The 23,370-nt window shown below is 50.9% G+C and overlaps 1 protein-coding gene across 5 annotated transcripts in view; it reads right to left on the bottom strand.

Annotated features, from left to right (window-relative positions):
- The window catches only part of ATP2B4 (ATPase plasma membrane Ca2+ transporting 4), a 96,293-nt gene extending 73,678 nt beyond the window's left edge, over positions 1 to 22,615 (bottom strand). For all 5 annotated transcript variants that reach the window (XM_070396706.1, XM_070396704.1, XM_070396710.1 and 2 more), the window contains exon 1: positions 22,205 to 22,615. The gene's annotated coding sequence lies outside the window, so the exon portion shown is untranslated. The remainder of the gene's footprint in view (positions 1 to 22,204) is intronic.
- Positions 22,616 to 23,370: the final 755 nt, after the last annotated feature.

Consider the following 23,370-nt stretch of genomic DNA (forward strand, 5'->3'; position numbering starts at 1 on the left):
CAATTCCCGTCTGAGCTCACTTCCCAGGAGAAACTGGCACAGGCACAGCAGAAGACGTGGCCAGGAATGTTTGTGGTGGTGCTCTTCACAACGGTGAAAAAGGCTGCTGGCTTCACCAGTGGAATAGTATATAGCAGTGAAAATGAATGAACCTCAGGATGTCATTCCAAAGTATTCAGCATCCCACTCAAGAGGGAGGCATAAATCTTAGTATTGTAATATTGAATGAAAATAAGCAAGCCCCAGAAGACTTTGCATGGTATATATTTTTAATACAGAATACAAAGCAAAACGAAATAAAATATTTGTTTAGATATGTTTACCAAGAGAATGATCATCACAAAATTCAGGATAGTGGCTACATTGGGTGATGAGGTGAGGGGACAGGCTAGAAAGGGCACATAGGTGGATGCAAGTTATGGTAGTGATCTCACTTTTTGGCTTGCCTTGGGGAGTGGGTTCAGGTGTCTTCATTAGGCTATTGAAATATATAAAATGCACCTGAGAAGGGAAGAAAGCGATAAAGATAGAGGAGAGAGAGAGGAAAAAAAATAGGTTTCCACTATTTCTGCCAGCAACACTTTGTCATCAACATGATCAAAGACAGCCATGGATCTACCAAAAGTTGTCAAGACTCTTTTAGATGAGAACTTCTGTCAATTTCATGGTCCAAAACTGTCATTTAACTACACAGTCAATAGACTTGCATTGACCATATCAGCCTAATAAAAAAGATCAATCTTAGAAATTCTTATTCTAGAGCTGAGGTGGAGGGAGAGGCGGGGTAAGGGAAGCAGGGAGCGGCACACAAAGAAGGTGGGGAAGCTTGGCAGCGGCTTGGTCTCCAGCTTAGTTTGGGGGGTTGCGCGGGGGGGGGGGGGGGGGGGAGGGGGAGGCAGAAGAGAGGCATCTCATTTCACAATGGAGGGAAACTCAGGGCGTCAGCAACTGGGGACACAGGCCTCCAGCATCCAGAGTACAACACCCCGGGAAGAACCCCAACCCCTTTCCACCGCGACTTCCTGGGCCCTAAAACCGACACCAGCCTCCGCCCCCTGCCCCCCCCCCCCCCCCCCATACTGGGAGCTCTGGGCTGGGAAGGCCCGAGACAGCGAGTGAGAGAGCCTCCGCCCCCGGGAAGTCCCCTGGGCCTCAATCTCCAGCTTCACCCCCTCCAGCCCCGCAGCAGAGCTTGGGGCGCAGGTCGAGACCTGCAGGCGCAGTTCGGCTCCCCGCGGCCCCGCCCCGGCCGGCCCCGCCCCGGTGCAGCTGCGGCAGCAGCTCCTCAGCCCTTCTGCAGGCGGGCTCTGCACCGCAGGCAGAAAAGGCGGCGGCTGCACCATCCAGCCAGGGATTACTCACGGGAGGGCCGTGACTCAATCGGTCCAGCAGCCAAGCCGCCCGCCCTCCCTCCCTCCCCGGACCCGTCCTCCCCCGCCACACCCCGGGGAGGAATCTCCGCGGCAGCCTCCAAGGCTGGGACCCGCCCAGTTCTCACCCCGCCCTTCACCTGGCTCCCTCCACACACCAGGAGCAAAAACCCTGGGGTTTCAGGGCGCCGCGACCTCCCCGCCGCCTCCTCCCCGCTCTACGCTGCCGTGGGCGCTGGGAACCAGGACTCGGCCGCCCCGTGCTTCGCTCAGCACGAGTAACAAAAGATCAGAGACCGGGAACAAAAACGGGGGTGATTCCGGGATGTTAGCATGAAAGACGCTGTCGGCGTCCGGCGGGTCTGCTCTCACACAGGATGTCACAGCACATACAGGCGGCGTGATCTCATTAGTCCTCGCTCTGCAGTGCTGGCAGGACAGGGAGGCAAACTGGAGGGCTCCCCACTTCGCATATGGGGAACCCGACCCCTGGAGTAGAGGGTGAGACTTGGTCAGGTGCCGTGTGAGGGACCGACCTCGTGGTTTCCTTGGCCTCAACTGGTCTGGTCTGTAAAACGGAGGGCGCTGAGTTATGGCCCTTCCAGTTCTAGGACTTGTAGGCTTCATCAAACATTGGCTCATCTCAGCATCCTCAGGGACAGCGGTGAGCCCTAGCAATGTCCTTTGATATAGGGTGCTTTTAATTCCCCCCCACACTTCCGTTTGGATTCCACACTCCCCCCTAGAATAGATTGTCTTAATAATCCTTTGCGGTTAGAAACAAATGACAGATGAGGAAAGAGAAGCTCAGAGGTTAAGGGACTTGCACAAGTGGCCCGGCCAAGAGTGCAGCTCAATTAAGGGGCTCTTCTTAATGCCTTGAGACTCCCAAATCCTTCACCCGCTTTGAGCAAGTCATTCACTTCCTGGGCTCAACTCATCCTACCCAACAAAGAGGACTAGCGTTTTACACGAGCTGGAGCAATGGCTCTCCAATCCTCAGAGGTGCAGGGGCTTCCCCATTCAGGAATCTTCATACATCATAATCTACATATGTGTAGCCACTCTGGTTGACAAAGTACTTTCTCTTTCTAAAAAAATTGATTGATTTTTAGAGAGAAGGAGGTAGAGACACACACACACACACACACACACACACAGAAACATTGATTTGTTGACCCACTTATTTGTGCATTGATTGGTTGATTCTTGTATGTTTTTGTTTGTGCCCTAACCAGGGATCGAACCCACAACCTTGGCTGATTGGGATGATGCTCTAACCAACTGAGTTACCCAGCCAGGGCTCAAAGCACTTTCGTATCCATTATCCCTTGTGATTCTTGTAAAAATACTGAAAGGTAGTCAAGATGATATTATCTGGCATTTTAAGGCGTGAAAAGGCTGTGAAAAGGCTGGAGTGTAGCAGTTAAGTGACACGTGCAACAACAACACTCTGTTCTCTTCTTGCCTTGTCTCAGGAGCTTCTAGGCCAGTGATGGCGAACCTTTTGAGCTCGGCGTGTCAGCATTTTGAAAAACCCTAACTTAACTCTGGTGCCGTGTCACATATAGAAATTTTTTGATATTTGCAATCATAGTAAAACAAAGACTTATATTTTTGATATTTATTTCATATATTTAAATGCCATTTAACAAAGAAAAATCAACCAAAAAAATGAGTGCGCGTGTCACCTCTGACACGCGTGTCATAGGTTCGCCATCACTGCTCTAGGGTAACCAATGTAATAATGAAGAATCCTCTGTAGTCATACATTCGAAGCATCTCCCTGCACTTTTCTCATCTACCTCTCTAAGATGGCCCAGGGAGGAGGAAGGTGCAGGGGTGAGACCTTCCTGTGGTGGAAAGCTTCCCAGAGTCACATACCAGGTGGTACCAGCTCATGGACGAACCCGAGACTTCGTGTTCCAGCCCTGGAGCCTGCACTGAGCATGTGCCAACATTCTTTGGACAAGCCAGCATCTGATGGAGGCCAACGGCACTCACTCTCGAGTTTATAAGAGCTGTTTGGGGCAACCTCCAAGAGGCTGGCCCCTCAGGATGTCATTTCCAGAGCACCCTGACTGCTAAGGGTGCTGAGTCATCTACCACAAGCACTGGACCCCTGTCCCTGTTGTACACACTGGACCCTGTCTTGGCCCCCAGCCCTACATTTGCTAACTTTTTTCTCTCTGTGCCTCCCTGCTGTTATTCTTGATCATTTTGTAAAGTATCTTTTATTTTTTTTATTTTGAAGATACATTTATTAACGCTGGGGACATGGAAGCAAGGAAGGGCTGAGCAGAGAAGAAGCAAACAGGAGAGACCTAGGTGGGGCCGCTCTGGGTCCCTAGCAATGTTACAGGAAAGCAATGAGCCAATGAGCCGAGGCAAGGCTGCTTTAGCTCACTGGAGAGTCAGAGAAAAGGGGGGCCTTGGAGACAGGCTGGCGGGGGGGGGGGGGGGGGGGGGGGGGGGGGGGGTGGGTGGGGGTGGGGGCGTGTTAGCCCAGGATGAGCTGCCGCCGCCCATTGTTCCCCTGGTTGCAAGTCTAGTGGGGCCCCTTAGAGTTTAGGAGATGCCCTCTTGACTGTGGGAGAAGAAAGGTGCAGGCGTGCTCCCCAGATGGAGAGCGCACCTTAAAAAAATTTTCTTAAAAAAATATACTCTGCCTCTTTCACACATACACATCCCAGAGAACAAAGGCAGGAAAGCCTCCTGGTTCTCTCTAACCAGAGGCCAGGAAGAGTACAAACCCAGCAGGAGCCAGCCTCCCTGACCATAGTGAGTAACTCTACTCACAGGTTTACAGGGGGATTGATTAGGGTGTTGCACGGCTTCCAGCAAGCCTGGCCCGGAGCTGAGCCCGGGGAAAAGCCACTTTGCATTTTTAACTCTCACTTCAAACACAGGTTGACCTGCACCTTCATGTGGGATCCAGGCACACAAAGGGAGGGAAGGAACTTTTCAAAGGCAGTTTCAAGAGCTCCAAGCTCTCTCCCTTCTCTGATCTCTTCACCCCACACTCAGACCTCGGCACTCCACCCAGGCTGGCTCCAGACTGTCCCCTTTCATGGCAAAAGCTGCAGGCATCAGTATCATTATTTCTCTTCAAAAATCACACTGACCTGTCACCTCTGGTTGTCCGCTATTATTGGATTCCATAACCATGTTTGGGACTGACTGGTGGCCAATTCCTTATGATGTAGGGAAACACTCATGATATAGTATTGGTTAGGAAAAGATCTGAATAAAAAAATTCAATATTCGCCCTGGCTGGGTAGCTCAGTAATCAACCAATGAATGCATAAATAAATGAAACAACAAATCGATATTTCTCTGCCCCTCTTCCTCTCTTTCTAAAATCAATCAACAAATAAAATTTAAAAACAATTCAATATTCAATGTGTTCCCAATTTATTAAAAAATGTATATATTCACTCACATATATAAAAGAATAAAAGGGGCCTGGCTGGTATGGCTCAGTGGTTGAGCATCCACCCAGGAACCAAAAGGTTGCGGGCTCGATTCCTGGTCAGGGCACATGCCTGGGTTGTGGGCTCGATCCCCAGTAGGGGGTGCGTGCAGGAGGCAGCTGATCGATGATGTTCCTCTCTAATCAATGTCTCTATCTCTCTATCCCTCTCCCTTCTTTTCTCTCTCAAAATCAATAAAAAAAGGAAAACATATTTTTTAAAAAACAGTAAAATAAGAGAATGAAATGGAACCAAAATGTTGTTATCTCTGGACTTATAGAAATCTTATTTTTTTCCTTTATGTTTTTCTGAATTTTCCAAACTTTCTAGAAAGATCTTGTATGGAAGCAACAGAGTTCAGACTTTAAGAGACATGGTTTGAATTCCACATCCCCCACTTAGTAGCCGTGGAACCCTGGATAAAGTATTTCCACTCTCTGAACCTCACTTTCTTCTCTGGGACAGACCAGGAATGACACCTACTTTACAGTGGTCCAAAGGAGGAAATGAGGTCATGGAATGTCAGCATTTGGCCTGGTGCCTGACAGATAGTAAGTGCTCAGTGAATGTTAGGGATTTACTGTTATGTATTGCTTTACACGCAGGAAAAAAGCAAGTAAGTATCTTTAAAAAACTGAAGACCTGCCTAGCTCAAAACCCACCATTTAGAGTAGGGGTGGGGAACCTTTTTTCTGCCACGGGCCATTTGGATATTTATAACATCATTCGCGGGCCATATAAAACTATCAACTTAAAAGTTAGCCTGCTATAATAATAATAAAAAAAATAAAAAAAAATGTGAGCCTGCTGTATTTGGTCCAACATTTAATTTAACTGACCCCTAATGCCTTGGCGGGGCCAGACCAAATGATTTCGTGGGCCTTACAGGGCCTGCAGGCCCGACGCCCCCCACCCCTGATTTAGATGAAAGAATACCGGGGAAACACCAAAAGTCATGCCATGTCTCTGAAAGTGACCGGGACAAGAATCATCATAATGGATTGATTGCAAAAGCCTGGATGCACCTAGAGCAGCCGTGGGCAAACTACGGCCCGCGGGCCGGATCCGGCCCGTTTGAAATGAATAAAACTAAAAAAAAAAAAAAAAAAGACTGTACCCTTTTATGTAATGATGTTTACTTTGAATTTATATTAGTTCACACAAACACTCCATCCATGCTTTTGTCCCGGCCCTCCGGTCCAGTTTAAGAACCCACTGTGGCCCTCGAGTCAAAAAGTTTGCCCACCCCTGGTCTAGAGGGTACCATGCTAAGTGAAAACAGTCAGAGAAAGACAAATGCCATGTGATTTCACTTATATGTGGAATCTAAAGAACAATATAAACAAGCAAACAAAATAGAAACAGACTCAAGGAACAGACTGATGATTGGCAGAGGGGAAAGGGAGTGGGGGGCCAGGTGAAAAAGGTGAAGGGAATGCGAAGTCCAGATGGGTAGTCACACAGCAGTCATGGGGGTGTGAAGTGCAGGATGGGAAAGATAGTCAATGATACTGTAGTAACTGTGTATGGTGCCAGGTGGGTACCGGACATATCAGGGGAACTCTTTGTAAAAGTATATGACTGTCTAACCACTACGCTGCACACCTGAAACGAACACAAAATAATATTGAATGTAAACTGTAATTGCAAAAATTTATTTTTAATTAAAAAAGAATCATCATAATGTAAACCGGAGTTCGGATGTCCCTGTCTATGTGAGAAGGAAGCCACGACAAGGGGAGGGTGTCACACGAGGAGAGACGACTGAGGAATGCCAGGCCGATGAAAGGAAACAGAGAAGCTCTTGGGAGAAAAAAAATCACAGGGCTGGATCAGACCTCAGAACAAACTATAAAAAACAAGCCTAAGAAAAGTATACACCAGTTGGTGCTGGAGAAATCTTGGATAGTTTATGTACACATGGACAAAACTGTTTTTACATTTTGGATTACTTTGAAACGTTGCTTCCTTGGGGTTGGGGCGCGCTGGCCGTCCCATCCGGCTGTGAGGCTCGCTGGTCTGGGCTGGCGCTGTGCTGACCTTTGCCGGTTCCTTCCCCTACCCAAGACCCCCTCTTCGGTGAGGCTGCTGTGGGGCCTGTGCGGTGTGCACCCTGCAGCTTATTGGCTTACAACGACCTCTCCTTTGGTGCGGTCTCTTTTGGGGGGCATTTGGGAGAAAGAGAAACCAATAGTGCAGCTGTTTTGATGCTGAAAATTAACAAGTGTCCTTTTAAAATAAAGAACCGGTTCCTCCAACCCTCAAAAAAAAAACATATGCAACCCAGAAGGTATGAAGAGGCTGAGAGGGGTAGGCAGGGGATGCTCTATCTGGGGAGGGTAGGAGATGGCAGAGCTGCCAGGGCTCAGAGAGGATGACCAAGGAGCTGAGTGGGAAACAGCTCTGACATAAACTGGGCACAGGTGAGCTCCGGGGGGACGAGGGACAGTGGGATGGCCTGCCCCGGAGCTCGAAAGTGCAGCTGTTTACGGCAACAGGTGCCAGGAGATGAGGTTGGACAAAAGAAAGAAGTGAAAGGGGAATTGCCACCATTGCCAAAGTCCTCCTACAATGGAGCCCCAGCCCTCTCCCCACCTCCAAGCAGTGCCCACGCACAGTTACACAGAGGAGGCCCCAGGGAGCCTCCCAAGCTCCCAGCGGGGCCCAAGGTGGGGGAAGTGGGGAAGGGGGACAGCCCTCAGTCAAGGGCTCAACAGTGCTGGGAGGCCAAGTCCCTAAGCAAAGTCTCCTGGGGCCCTGACCACTGTGTCTTTACACAACCCAGTCACCAACGTCCCAGGAAGATCCCCACGGTGTCTGCCCCCCAAGTGCCCTGGCTTCGCTCTTAGAAGTTTTATTTTTTCCATTCTCGGTTTGCACATTCAAATCCCGACTGGGACCAGACAGGCACAAAAATAAGCAAAGCAGGCTGAGCACTGTCGGTCAGGGAGAGGAGGAGACTGCGGCAAGCCAGGAAGCACAGGCTGTTTTGAAGGGAGCGGCAGGGACAGTCCCTGCTGACCACTGCTCTGGGGAAAGCCAGGCCGATACTGTCAGAGCTTCTGGTTTTTGAAAAGAAGCAAGAAATTTGGATTTCTATGTGAAATTTTATGTTTAAAATTTTTAACCAACTATAATTAATCTGCAGGGCTGTTTAGCTAGGAGGAGGCAGAGAATTTGAGTTGAAATGTCCTTGAAGTACATTTAGGCCAAAGTATTCACTTTAACCATGAACAAGTTGAAGCCCAAAAAGGTTTAGTGATTTCCCAAAAGTGATAAATGGTTCAAATCCCAGGCCCCTCACCTGCCAAGCTAGAACTCATTCCTCCAGGCCACCTGCCTGTCACTAGGGTGCCTTTGCACTTACTCAGGCATGAGGTGATGGAGTGTTCAACAGGGATGATGACCCTGGGAAAGAAAAAGGTAAACTTTGCTGTGCTCTGCACTCTAGTTAAAGAAAAATTTGTATCTGCTTATTGTCATCCATCCATCCATCCATCCATCCATCCATCCATCCATCCATCGTTTATAGATGATCACTCTATGAGCCAAGGACTGTGCTAAACACTGGGTATGCAGAGATGACGAAGGCACCACTTCTCCTTTCAAGGAGCTCATAGGCGGTGAGTGGGCTGGGCTGATGCCGCCGCCAGAACTCACCAGTTGACACATCTCAACAACCCTGCTGCCTCAGGCCTGCTCGCATGCGCTCTCAGCTCATCGCCACGCCCTCACTTCCTCTGAAAGCATCTCCCATCCCTGAGAAACTACAAGGGGGCTGGAGAATTTCCCCCACCCCAAGAGAGCCTGGAGCACTTAGGGGATGGATCGGAAGCAGGAGCAAGAACAGGGACCCAACCCAGCCACTCAATGCCAAGCCCCTTTCAGGGAAGGCAAGTTCTGGTTCGTGCATTGCCTTGGCCAAGCTGTCCCTAAAAGTTCTGTGTGGGTGTATGCTGGGGAGAGAGGAAGTCCCAGGCTGGGACTCCCCTGGATGTGTACCCAGTGGCCTGCTCCATTCGGATGACAGCTGGTGGCTTATCTCGGGGACCAAATGGTGATCACATCCTTGGACCCCAGTTTCCGTGAGCAAGTGGAGCTCAGTCTGTTTTTCTCCATCAACAAGAAACTTCCCTTCCCAGCAGTGGCTCTTACAGCATCTGCTCCTGGGGGAGGAATGCAGGGCAGGAACAAACAAGGCGAGGTGGGTGCAGTTCCGCACCTGCCACTCTGCCTTATCTTGCTGGGACTCTTGTTGCGCAAGCATCAAGCACAACCCCAGAGCTGGCACTGAGGAGAGCCCGTCATGTGGAAATGATGGAGTCCCCGGGGCCTCGGCAGGCCCTTTGCGGCAGGCTGGGGCTACCAGTCCTTTCTGTTACTGGCGGATAAGAGACTATAACCCTCTGATAAAGGTGTCAAGCCAAAGGTTAGCAGAGAGTAGATGGGCAGGTTTGTGCCAACATCGATGGAGAAGGAAAAGAGAAATGGAAGGACGGAAGAGGAAAAATAAAAATTCAACGAACACTTCCTATGGGCCAGGCCCTTGGAACATGTATCACCCTTGATATTCATGTATTATCCTCATTTTCCAGAGAAAATGGAGTCTTCGAGGTTAAATAATTTGTCCAGGGTCATACAGCCGGCCAGGCAGACTGGAACCCAGTTCCACTGACTCTCCCAAATCTGTGCTGTTTTAGACAACCAGGCGGCTGGCATTGGGAAGGCTGACTGGTGGCTGAGGACACAGGGAATTGCTATGGAGAAAGGCACCGGGAGAGATTCAGGATTTGGTGAACTCACCCCTGGGGCTGAAAACCCAGGGGAAATCGGCGGTTTCTTCCAGTGATAGAGGGCCTTGGCACCCCGTTTCCTCGGCTCAGTGTTAGGGGTCTCTCCTTTCTCCGGCTCCCCTCACCGGGCTGAGTGTCTGATGTACAGGGCTCTAGGGCCATGCTTTCCTGGACTCCTCCACATTGAGGGGCTGTGCCTAATGCCCCCATCAGAGTTGACTGTGGGAGTTGAGTAGGATCAGAGGCACACCCAGAGGCACACCCCGACATATTTCAGTGGCCCCTTTTCCACGGCCTAGACTCTTCCTTTTTCTTCTCTGACCATGGGAAGCCCAGGCATGCAGATGATACCAAAGCAAAGTCCACTCAGAAATGTTCTTACTGAACATTTACGATGTGTCAGGTACTGTTACAGGTGCCTGGGGCACATCAGTGAACAAAAAGAATAAGATCCTTGCCCTCATGGAACATAAGTTCCAACAGAATCAAAGTGAAATAGTTTCTTCCTTCCTTCCTTCCTTCCTTCCTTCCTTCCTTCCTTCCTTCCTCCCTCCCTCCCTCCCTTCCTTCCTTTTTTTTTTTTTTTTTTTTAAAGAAAGAGCATGGATCTTAGTGTTAGAGAAGGCCTGGGTCAAATAACCAACCCTAACCAGCCAGATGACCTCTGGGCAAGCTACTTCACTCCCTGAATGTTAGCTTTCTTATCTGTAAAACAGAGACAATAGCATATTGTAGGGATGTTATAATGATTACAGATAATGTATATGAAATGCCTGGCATAGAGCAGGGTTCAAAATGGTAACCTATTTTCCAGGCACACCTAAACCCACATATTCCAGGACAACTCATGTGGCCTCTTACTTCTGCAACCAGGGCATCATCTCCATGATATCTTAGAGAGAGTCAGGTGAGGTGAAGAGCATACTTGGATTTGAATCCATCTAAGGTCAAGGAATTTTCCCCCTAGAAACACCTGCTCCCACCATAGGCCCTGATGAAGGGATAGGCCTACTCCCCCCCAGCAGGCCATAGACAGCAGGGATGCACATTGGACCTGGCTGGAACCAGCATCTCCTGGCATTTGGACTGACAGACTGAGTTAACTTACCCTGGAGAGGTAAGTGGGAAGGTCCTATAAACTTGGCCACTGAACCTGCGGCTTGGTTAACCACACCGGGTGCTCACATGGATAAGGGAGTGGCTAAGGGGCCAGTCTTTCTGGCTCTACAGAAGGCACAGTCCACACAGGGACTGTGCTTCCCACACCACGTCTGTGATGTTTCTCTGTGACCTCCCAGTCAAGTTCCTTTTACGTTCACTTCTTCGAGTGGGTTTCTGTTCTTACAACCAGATAATCTCCAAGACAAATCCTGTACCCGTCTCAGAAGGTGGTTGTTGTGACATAATTTGAAAGCAACTGGCATTTAGTCGACACTCAATAAATGCTCTTGAATCTCTCCCTTTTCTTGTCAAGCAGTCAGTCACTTAGCAATGGAAAGAGGAAATACATATATGGGCTGCAGCAGGGTAGGACCTCAGCCTTATGCTTTATGAACATCTTTACTAACCTGTAAAATGAAGACAACACTAGCGTTGACTTCATTATTTGCTAAGAATATTAAATGAGGAATCCAAATCTAATACCTAGCACATAATGAATGAATGTTAGTTTGCTCAGACTATCGCTTGCACTGTGGTTAGTATTATTTAAGATGCAACAAGTATTGTTGTAGGTCTTGATCTAGGTGAGGAGATAAGGCACGGTAAGAGCAGGCTCTGGAGTGGAGAGTGAGGTGGTGGGGCTGGGTGGTGAAGAGAAGGGCCGGAAATGAGAGGGCAGCACACAGACCTAGCACGCCAGCATTCATGCAGTGCTCTCGCCTCCCAGGTCTCATTGTCTGTCAGGCCCCTCTATAGGGTGCATAATGGAAGGGGATATTACACATTTTATAGATGGGGAAACTGAGGCTCAATAAAAGTGTGTATACTATGTACCAATCAAATCTAAGTCCACTCTTTCATCCTGTAATACTACACCACCTCTGGAAAGTAGGGCAAGGGGCCAAAATAAGAAGTAAGGATTAAAAGAGAAACTGAGGGTTTCATTCCAAGGTTCCATTCAGATCCCTTCTGGGCGTCCCAGCAGACTCAGAGGCCCCAAAGTATAAGCCGGGGGGCGGGGTGTCAAAATCAGGTTAACACTGGGGTCCCACCCCAGGGAAAGACATACCAGGCTGGCTGAGCACCCAGCTTCAGGACCAGTGCCAGGCCCCGGCCCAGGAGAAGCCTGGCTCTGGCCAAGGGCAAGGGCAAGGGCAAGGGCAAGGGCAAGTCCTTCACCACAGGCTGCAATCTCTTCGTAACCTGGGGGCTCTCCTGCAGTGGTCTCCAAGGCCCCTCCAGTTACACTGTGTATGGAGTCAAGGCCTTCTATTCCTGAAGTCGGGGTTCAAGTGTTCTCTAGGGACACAAGTGCAAGTTCCTTAGAACACTGTTCCCGTCAAGGCCTGCTGCACACCCCAGGCTCAGGACACTCATCCTGTGGCTGAAAGTAGCCACTCCCTGCCTCCTGGACACCACTTCTCCCCAACGCCTAGCACAGTGCCTGACCTGCAGTTTGAATCCACGACAATGTTTGTTGAATAAACAAATGAGTAAGCGAATGAATGACAGGTTGGCTCTGGCAATATAATCAGCCTGTGTTGTCACACGATAGCAACCTCGCTCTGCTGACTCGGAGCCCCCAAATCAGGGCTCCATAGCCACCCGGGCTGAGTCAGCTGCTGAGGAAGAAACTGGTCAGAGTGCTTCCCCTCCATACTTCCTCTGACCTTTCAGAGAAGCTACGCTGAGCAAGGGCAGGGGCAAGGGTGCCCAGGCAGGAGGAAGGCTCTGCCCGGCCTCCCCAGGACTTCTGCATCCTCTCACCAAGCTGCTTCTCTGGCTCAGGGCTCCCTGCCTGAGTGGGGCTGCAGAAGGGCCACGAGAAGAAATGCAGCTCCATTGGGAGCCGCACAGTGATGGGGGTGGTGCCTAGAGTGTTTCTCCTCTGCATCTTCTCGCATGCTAATGACCTTAATTGTTAATAATAGCAGCAACCATCCCGGCACAGAACTTAGGGTTTCTAGCATCTTTCTTCCCAAGTGCTCCTAGCACATGACCTCACGCCACACAGCATCCTTGCAGGGGCTGGAATGGTTCTCCCTCTGACAGAGGTAGCGAAATTGGGGACCGAGGAGGTTTGTCGTTTATCTAGGTCACAAAGTGAGACACTGATGGGGTCAGGGGCCCACTCACAGGCCCCCTCCAGCTCTGGCTCAGGCTCAAACTAGTCTGGTGTCCCTGGGCAGCTCTCTAGGTTTCAGTTTTCTCTTACAAAAGAGGGAAATTGGACCATTTCTTAAACTCTATCCATCTCAAATGCTCCAAACACTCCCCCCTCTCCCCCCACCAAACCCCTGCACCCGGCCCAAAGCCTGGTGACGGATGTCCTCTGTACCAAGGTCAGAAAGCCCCTGGAAGTCTGGATGCAGCTGCACCTGTTCCAGCATCTTAACAGATGTCCACTGATGCTTCCCCAACAGAGGTTGTAGTGCACACAGCGGGGAGGCAACATCCAGATATCACCCTAAGGGTCCATGAGCACCAGGAGAGCAGACTTTCAGAAAGCAGGCTGCTGAGGCCAGGCACCATCCTGCCCTGAACACCGGTGCTGGCTCCAAGACGAGGTGGTCCAGTGGGGGGTGCAGCCTCCCTCACCTGCCAGAGCATCTAACTCTCCATGATGCTGAGGGTCCTCCACGAGATGCAGCAGCACCGCCCTTGCTCCCACCCCCTCCCCTCCCCCATCCTCTCCTCCATCACATCTGTCCCCTCTCCTCATTCATATCCTGTTTGGCAAGCACCTCCTCCAAGGATGACTTCCAGGTGAGCCCTGCCAAATTCTGGTCTCCCCATTCCCACAACACCCCTTGGCTCCCAGCATCACGTGACGCTGGGCCAGATGAGGCCTTAAGGGTGTGTCCCTGCTCTATCTGCCACTAGACAGGGGGAAGAATAGGATGAATATTTTTCTACTGCTTCCTTTCTTAGGTTCCTCCTTCCTCAGCTCCTAAGATATGAAGCAGGGCATTCAGGGCACACGAATGGTGGACTACAAATGGACAGCACTCTCCTCTCTATTCATGGGCAGCAGCTCTGGCCAGTGACCAGAAAGGCTAATGCTGGGCTCTCAACCAGAGTCTGGACAAGGGCTCAGCCAATGTGTCTACTTCCAGGGCCAAGAGAGGGAAGGCAGACTGGCCTAGCAGCTGGAAACTTTACCCCAATTTTTTTTCTTCAAACCCAACCCACAGTTCAGATGAAAACCTTCTCTCTGCATTCCATAGCATCGACTGGTCCCTGGTTCCCAGTGTCTGATCATACTAATATCAGATCGAACCACATTCAGTTGTCTTTTGTGGGTCAAAAGTGGTTGCATGTTGGCAATTTCATCTGGCTGGACCTAGTGACTATTTGGGGATCATGAGTCCTAGGAGATAGTGAACACGCTGAAGGCTTGGATGTCTGTATCTCCAGCCAATCTTTCTGTTTCTGGCTTAGGACATCGTGGAGTTGTGGCCTCAGAAGCTACAGAATAGGCACTTCTCAGTTGAACGACCAGGCAGGTGAGATGGGGAGTAGTAACACACGTCCTACCCTTAGACCTCAAGGGTGGCTACCCACAAGGCAGAACCTCTCAGGTCTCCGTTGGTCACCCCCAGTAGAAAGATGGAACTTAACTACAGGCTGTTAGATTGTGCTACAGTCTATGACAGTGATGGCGAACCTTTTGAGCTCGGCATGTCAGCATTTTGAAAAACCCTAACTTAACTCTGGTGCCGTGTCACATACAGAAATTTTTTGATCTTTGCAACCCTAGTAAAACAAAGATGTATATTTTTGATATTTATTTTATATATTTAAATGCCATTTAACAAAGAAAAATCAACCAAAAAAAATGAGTTCGCGTGTCACCTCTGACACGCGTGTCATAGGTTCGCCATCACTGGTCTATGACAAAAGGGTGTGTGGTGTAGGCACTGAGAGCACTGCCCCTTTGTAGAAAAGGAGAGTCTTGAATCAGAAATGCCTGTGTGTCCAAGCTCCTCTTCATCAGCTGCCCGGGCTGGGTCCCACCGCAGCCCAGATCACCAGTTTCCGGACTCCCAGTCCCGTGCTCTTCTGGCAGCCCTGGCAGCACCGGAGGACAAACTCCTCCCTGTCTGCCCCCTTCCAACTTCCTGGCTCCCACTTTTTCAGGCTCCCTAGCAAGACAGAAGGGGAATTGACTAACGGATCAATAATGGCCCTCTCCTACATGAAAAGAGCCTGAGTCACGCTAGGCCTGGCCCCAGGGTTTCCAGGGAGAGGAGAAAGAGAGAGATGAGCAGTCCTGGAAACCTGATCTCTCTCCAGAGCTGGGCTGAGGGGGGTGGGGGCAGCATGGCGATTTGGGTCACAGACAGTGCAAGTCTTTAGGCAGCTTTAGGTCTTGCTTAACCCAGGCTTGAAATACCCGGGCAGGCACAGCTGGGTTCTCTCCAAATCATTCGATTATAGAATTCAGAGAGGATGTCTCTGATGGATTCCTTGGGAGACCCCCTCCTCAGAAGGTAAGGTGAGTGCTTCTGGAAGCCCTCTGTGTGTAGGCTGCCTCAGCTGGCCCATGGGATGGGAGGAGGTGGAGTGGGGGGGGGGGGGGGTGCCTGCTCCCACCTGCTGCCCCGGGGCCCAGCTGGCCCACCCACTGTGCCCAGCTGCTTCCCATCTGGAAGGAAAAGCCTGGTATTGGCAGCAATGAGGGTGAGAGGGAAGACTCCCAGAGGGAAATCACGTTGCCAGGACGTCCCTTGTGTGTGTGCCAGTGGGGACCAGGGAGCTTACTTGGCCAGGAGTTCGGGGGATGAGTGAGGAGTCTAGGATTGTAGGAGTCCTTCTTGACATTGACTTCTCTCCCCAACTTAGTGTTAGGAAAATTTCAAACCTGAAGCATTGGAAACAAAGTACAATAAACAACTCAGACCCTTCACTTAGATCAGTGGTTCTCAACCTTGGCTGCACATTAGAATCACCTGGGAATCTTTTTAAAATCCTGATTTCTGGGCCTCATCCTCCAGAAATTCTGTTTCTTTGTTATGGGGTGGGGCCACAACATTAGTAACAAAGAAACAGAATTTCTGGAGGATGGGGCCCAGAAATCAGGATTTTAAAGATTCCCAGGTGATTCTAATGTGCAGCCAAGGTTGAGAACCACTGTTCTAGCATATCAAGAGGAAGTAATGCCAGGTAATGCCACTAACACTGGTTACATGGTTGAGGTGGATAGCGCTGACTCTCTGTAAAGACAGGTTTCTCCTTTTGTAAGAAGTAATCCACGAGGTGATACACTGAGACCAACCTTGTTCTCAAAGGGGTTAGCATCCATTAGTAAGCCTAGCCTGAGTCAGCTATTATACTGGGGGTTGCAAACTGGTACATTTCAAATTCTGTCATTACTTCTACATTTCATTAGCTGGCATTTATTTGTTAAGAGTTTTCCCTCCCTGCTCCATTTTAACTGTCAGAATAGACACATGGAATTTTTTATGCTGTGTCTTGCAATCTATTAACGTTATTCTTTTTGATGCTCAATGTGTCCCAAATTTGCGCAGTGGGAGTCCCTTGAAGCCAACTCCCATGTCCCTTTGTCATGAGCATGCTCTAGCTTTCTGCATAACATGACTCACTTGTAGTTTCCTAGTCCCAGGCCTGAAGTCAGCCATTTCTCCGAGGAGCACTGCTCTCTGTCACTGGGGAGTGGTGCTTAGGAATGAAAACCTGGGCATGAGGTGTGTTCAGTGCTACGGTGCAGCCTTGCCTCTACACTCTCCCACTGGACAGACCTAGGAGGAACATAGAGAAACACAGGGTTCTTCCTCACCTTTCCCCAGCCCATATTTTTGTCTCTCTTCTTCCATAATGAACCCCTACTTTTCAGTAATATCAATAGTTCCTCACTTGATCTATCCCTACAATAAACAAAAAAGTTTCCAATTTAGGACAACAATGACATGACCAATAACAGACCTGCAAAGTAAAGTTTAAGATTTGTTTCAGTTCTTTCTATCCTTAGAATATATATTCCATTAAGGATATAGAGTCAGAACTAAAATATTAAACTAAAAAATTACTTGAATTACTTCTTTTATAATCAAGTTGATATACAATTAAGTTCATTGCCTCTGTGTGGTCAGCTTTAAGGTTTGTATTTTTTCTTTCTTTGGATCTAATTTAATTTGTGAATATGTAAACTATTTACCTGGTTCAAAAATCAAAATTGCCTGGCCTGGCCAGTGTGGCTCAGTGGTTGGGTGTTGACCTATGAACCAGGAGGTCATGGTTTGATTCCCAGTCAGGGTATATGCCCAGGTTTCAAGGTAGCTGATCAATGATTCTCTCTCATCATTGATGTTTCTTTCTCTCTCCCCGCTCCCTTCCTCTCTGAAATCGATAAATATATATATATTTAAAAATAAAAACTGCCTAAAAAGGTATAATCAGTAAACTTTTACTTCCATTCCTATCTCCTTTACTTTGTTCCCACCCACCCCATATAGGTAACCATTTTAATTCTGGTTTGTCTTTCCTGTGTGTGCATGTGTGTGTGAGTGTGTGTGTGTATGTGTGCATGTTATGTCCGCAAAAAAATATTTCTGCCGTTTTCTCAACCCAAAGGTGTTATACTACATGCATTCTTTTGCATCTTGCTTTTTTCATTTAATAACTCATCCTAGAAATGATATAAGTTCATAGGGCTCCTTCATATCCTTGTTTTTGGCTTCATAGTACTCCACTATATGGATGTACTGTTGTTCGCTCAACCAGTCTATTAAAGATGGTCATGGGTAGTTTCCAGTGATTTCCGATCCTATTACAAACATGCCTCAGAGCACATCTTGTGCATATGTATTTTATTATTGTGAATGTGCATTTTTCTGGATAAATTCCTAGAAGTTGGACTGCTGGGTAAATGCTTATGTTGCTTTGTTAGATATTGCTCACTTCCCCTCCATAGGAGCGGTACTGGTTTGTACGCCTGGCATTGATTTAAAATCTAGGAGGTGTTCTGAGCTGAGAGGTTCTCTTTTCTCTGAGCCAACCTGAGAGTCTTGAACCTTCCCACCAGTAACACACTACCCCAAGCTCCCTCTGCCCTGGAGATCTGGCAAGAGTAAAGGTCTCTTGATTCCATCCCAGTTCATCCTTCTGAATGTCTGTACTCCATTTGGAAAACCAGAGCAGAAAGAAGTGATGAGGCTGAAGGCTTTAGCCAGGCAGGAACAATAGCGAGAAGAGGCAAAAGAGAGCAGGGGACCCTCGCCCCATGGCACCTATGTTCTCACCTCCCTTTTCTTGCCTTTGGCCTCTCCACTATCCCCCAACACAAACTGCCTTCGACAGCTCCTCCCCTGCCTGGGCTCTGGTTCTAACTAGATCCTGCCTGGTTTCTCTCCTCAATCCACCTTCACGTGGGCCGATCGATCACAGGGGACTGGGGCAGGGTGGAGGCAGATGTCTAAAGTCCCTGTCATTTCTGTTTTAACACGTGCAGAGGAGGTAAGTCAGTGGAACAAGAATGGCTCATACAAAGGAAAAAGGAGACAGAGAGATGCCGGGAGAGGAAGCTGAGCATAAAACATTCCACACCAGCCCCTTGGACTCCAGCCCAGGCACCTGCTTTATTGCTATGACCACTCTACAGAAAGGGGAAATGAGTGGGGGAAAGGATGCTCTCCCAGTTTGAGGGGGGCCGGGAGTTCTGCTTCCTTGTGACCCAGAGCCTTGCCTTTCTCATCCCTCTCTCCGTCTCACCCCTACCACCAAATAGCAACTGGGGAGGACAGGAATTGATGCATAGCTGAGGAGCAGGGAACTGAAGGGAGTCCTGTCTAAGGGGTAGGCTCAGGGGGAGAGGTCAGAGGGTAGGAAGAATTCCCCCAGGGAAGCCAGTGAGGCCCAGGGTAGGGCATTCCTCTTCAAGGTCAAATCAAACACCTGGGTCACCCTAAGCCAAACAGGACTGGGGACCAAGAATGAGCACTTTCCTTTCCTTCCTGCAAAGCGTGGCAGATCTAGAATGCCCTAGATCAGTGGTTCTTAACCTTCCTAATGCCGCGACCCTTTAATACAGTTCCTCATGTTGTGGTGACCCCCAACCATAAAATGATTTTCGTTGCTACTTCATAACTGTAATTTTGCTACTGTTATGAATCGTAATGTAAATATCTGACATGCAGGATGTATTTTCATTGTTACAAATTGAACATAATTAAAGCATAGTGATTAATCACAAAAACAATATGTAATTATATATGTGTTTTCCGATGGTCTTAGGCGACCCCTGTGAAAGGGTCGTTCGACCCCCAAAGGGGTCGCGACCCACAGGTTGAGAACCGCTGTCCTCGATGGACAGGCTTATCCATGTCTTTGGGTGCTGGTCACGGCCAGGAGCATAGAATAAACGAGAAAAGGGCCCATGGAGGTTACTGAGAGAAGCTAAATTCTTGAGTAGGAGGCAGTTTGCGGTGGAATGCTTGAATTGCTGACAGGTGGCAGCTGGCTCAGTGGTGGGTCAGCCCAGGCCCTTTCCTCTCCAGACCCTCCAGGGTGTGAGAGTGGGGAACACTAAGGCTCCCCAATACCCTTGCTTAGGAACTTCACCCCCCCCTCCCCACCACACCACCACACTTCTCCCAGCGCGCACACCAAGGGAAAACTCTTAACTGCACTACGTTGGCCCTCCCATGTTGACTTTCTTCTGACACCAAAGACCATAGAAATCCGACTAATCTGACTCAGCCACTTCCTCCCACTGTTACTGTGGGAGCAACTGCTTGGGTGAGGTTGATTCCCAGGCTCCCCCCAAATGCTACTTGCTTCTTCCAACAAACATTGACCAAGCGCTGTTTTACACTTGGGCACTGTGCTAGGTGCGGGGAGTCCCAGAGGCTAAGGGAGCTGTGCTGTGCTCCTTCGACTTGACCTTGAATTTAGCCTGGGACATGGAGGTGGACACTGTAAGGGGAAAGGACTGAGGCTCCCTCCTCGGCGGCTCGGAGCACCTCCTGCACCGAGAACTCGGATCCAGGCAGAGCCGGGGGTGGAGCCGAGGCGCGCGGGGAGCCGGCAGCGGTGCCGGCGGGCACCGGGCGCAGAGCCGCCAGGGAGGGGCAGCGGGTTCGCGACGAACAGGATTCAGCCCTGCAGCCCCGGACCCACTGCTCAAGGCCGCGGGAGCAGGGTCCTCAGAGCACGCTAAATGGAGACCCCTCCCAGTAGAACCTACCAGAATCCACCCCTAGTCAGAGAACTGAAAATAGGAAGGTGGGCTGCGGGAATGGTGGGATTATGCGCCAAGAGGGAAGGGCGTGGGGGTGGGGAGCGTCATGATCTAGGGGGGTGTACCTTGGCAAGATGGTGGCAGGGAGATAGGGCTCCCGTGCAGGAGCGAAGACATGGACCCCCACCCTCTTCCTGCAGAACAAGGGCTGGGTCCTATCTTGGATCCCCTGCCCAACGGGGAAGCCCTCGTTCCCGTCTGGATCAGAATACAGGGAGGGAGGGAAGAGCTGTTCAGCTTTGGGGGACAGTCAGGTCAACCATCCAGCACCTCAGAATGAAAACTGGTTCCTATTGTTTCCCGGGCCCCATTTAAGCTCTCCTCCCAGCCCCTTCTCTCCAGTTTCTAAGCTCGATTTAACTAACACTCCTCCAACCAAACTAGCTGGGGCGGAGGGCAGCTGCTTCCTCTCCCCCTGCCTGACCCCCACACGTGTGGGGGCTTCCCGTCCAGCCAAGGAGGGAGCCTGGCTCACTAGCCCTCAGAGCCACCGCCTCTCCCTGCCTCCTCCCCCCATACCTTCCCCACCCAGTCCCTCCTGACCTGAGGCCCCTCTCCACCGCCCCTCCCCAGGGCCAGTCCCCGCGGCCAACGAAGACCCTCATCTCTTCCCTCCTTCCAGGCAAAGGGGGCTGGGAGCTCAGTGGGGGCTGGAGGGGCGCCTCCACGTAGGAAAACCAGAAGGGGCAGCTTTGGGAGGGGCTCAAGGAGGGAAGGGAGGACCCTAAGAGCGGTGGGTAAAATAAAAAATAAGAAAACAGCAGAGGATCTCCACCCAGAGGCGGAGGTGGCGCAGCAGAATGGATTTCGCTTCCCCTCCCCCAGCGGCGTCAGTTGCGGGCCAGTGAATTTCTTCATCTGACATCCCCCCCAACCAGGCCAACCGGCGCCGACGTCGCGTCTGCGAGTGATTGTGAGTCCAGCAGGAATGCCCAGGAGGGAGCTGCCTCCGGCCAGCAGAGTGCCCACTCGCTCCCAGGATGTGGCCGGCCCCTCCCGCGCCCTCCACGCCCAGCCGAGGAGGAGAGCGCTGGGTCCTTCAAAGAGATGGAGGAGTGGGAGGCTGCACTCACTCCGGGGAGGATGCCAGCCAGCCTCCTCCACCCCAAGAGCCAGCCAGGAATGTGAGTGAGCGTGTGCGACGGGAGGGCGGGAGGGACAATCCAGCCTTAATGTCTCCCTCTTCAGCCCCAAGACACTCAGGGACGCTCCTCCCCAGGACGCCTACGACCAGCCCCCCCACCGCGGAGCGCCCACCAGCCCCCCTGCACCAGCCTGGAAACTGCAAACTTTCCAACGCCACCTCCTCCCCTTTCTTCCCTCTGGGACCAGAGCTGCACGGGGCGTTGCCCTCGGAGACACTCACACAGTTGGTTCTTGACTCTTCGCACACAGTCAAACAACAGGGCGCAGGGAACTCTCAGCTTTTCCACAGCTAATTATAGACGTGAAAGTCTGAGGATGTTTTGCAAGTGGCAGAGAGAAACTGCTGAGGTTTCTCCACAAAGCCGAAGAAATTCCATTAGGGCACCCCTTCCTCACCCCACTTCTCCCGGCTACCTCCCCGCCCCCCCCTCCAGTGCGCCCATCTCCCAGTCCCCACCGCAGCCCCTCCTTCTCGTTGCAGATTTCTTACTCCGTTCTTTTTTCCTTTTTTTTTTTTCCATCTCTCTTTGGGGCTTTCGAGAAAGGGAACAGACGCGGAAAATATTTTTGCAAGTTTTCCATTCAGCGGCTCATTCCCAAGCCCAGGGGGAGCGGAAGGGGGAGGGCAGGAGCAGATGGGGGCAATGAACTGTTTTTTCCAAAAGCTCCATTTGGGTGTGAAAAGGACAATCCCTCCATTTCCCTACCCCCACGGCCCAGGAATGACAGACACAAGGAAAAGAAAAATAAGTCACTTGTTTGATTATACGATTTCTCAGAACTGAGTCTAGGAAGGAAATACAGTATTTGACAAATCTGTGTGTGTGTGTGTGTGTGGGCGCGCGCGCGCACACACACACACACACACACACACACACACACCCCAAACCCAGTAGCAAGAAATATGCCAGGAACAGGAAATTCAGGGAGTTTTAGAAGCCAGCGAGAGGAAAGAAACAAAGTTTGCACATCGCGAGTCAATTCATTCTCTGCAAGCCTTACCTCGCTTTCTTTCTAGCAAAGATCCAGGCTTCTGCAAGCAGCACTTTCCCTCCGGGGTTCCATGGACAGGGTAGGGAGGGGGTGACCACTGGTCTCCCCAAGGAGCGGCCACGCTAGAGATGCCGGCTTGCTCTCCTGCCTTTTTTATTGCAGCGGCCCGGGAGCGGGCCGGTCTCCTCCGCCGGCCCTCCCGCCGGGAAGGACCTCAGGTTCCTGGAAGCAAATGCTGCGGGGGAGCTGGGCGGGTGCCTCCGGTCCTGCTCTCCTCGCAGGGATGGTTCCCCAGGAAGTTCGCGCCTTCCCCCTCGAGCCCCAGCTCGGCTGGTCTCAACGGCGGAGCTTTCCTAAGAAAACGCTTGTCATGGCAACAGCTTCGGCCAACTCGGACCGACTCCAGTCCGCCCGCCCGCCCGCTCTCCCCAGCGGCGCGGGAGGAGAAGGGGCGGAGCGCGAGCGGCGAGGGGGCGGGGCTTGGCGCGGGGCCAGCCGCGCTCCGCCGTTAAGGTGGCCCGGCCGGGTGCCGCGCTGCTTCCGGGTCCGTCTTAAGGGGGACTGGGGGAAAGGAAGGGGAGGAATCCTTCCTTCTGGGGCTGTGCTGTCCGCCCCGGCTCGCTCACTTGTTGAGAGGAAAGTAGGTGCGGGTGGAGGTGGGGCGTGGAGGTGGGTTGCAGTGCTCAGCCGTTGCTGGGTGGAGGGGAAAAAAGGAAGCTTGTGCAGGAGGTTGGCTTCCTGCAGCTCCTTGGGGCCCCTCAACCTCTTACTCACTTAGACACAGGAACCAGAAACCCAAGGTGTCTGCGGAAACTTGTACCATCTCCTCCCAACCTCTGCCCCGGTCTGAATAGGGGGCTCAGTGGAGAAGGAAAAGGAACGGCTTGGGGCGCGCACACGCGAAGGCACACGCCTCGTACACAGTCCTCACCAGGTCACACACACACACAGTCCTGGGTCGCATGCTGCTCCCTCTTGCCTCTGTACCCCCAAGAGGCTCCTCCACAGTGCATGGTAACAGCTGCCTATTTTTGAGACCTACTATGTGTGGCCTGTGGCACCAAACGCTTTGCATGCAGGGTTTCCTTTCGAATACTCATGGCACTCTTAAAAGGTCCTTATTATTGCCCTTGTTTCAGAGGTAAGAAAATTGAGGGTCAGTGATGGGCCCAAGG

Source organism: Myotis yumanensis, unplaced genomic scaffold, assembly GCF_028538775.1.
Source record: "Myotis yumanensis isolate MYYU_CA2020_CCGP unplaced genomic scaffold, mMyoYum1.0.hap1 SCAF_17, whole genome shotgun sequence".
Classification (NCBI taxonomy): Eukaryota; Metazoa; Chordata; class Mammalia; order Chiroptera; family Vespertilionidae; genus Myotis; species Myotis yumanensis.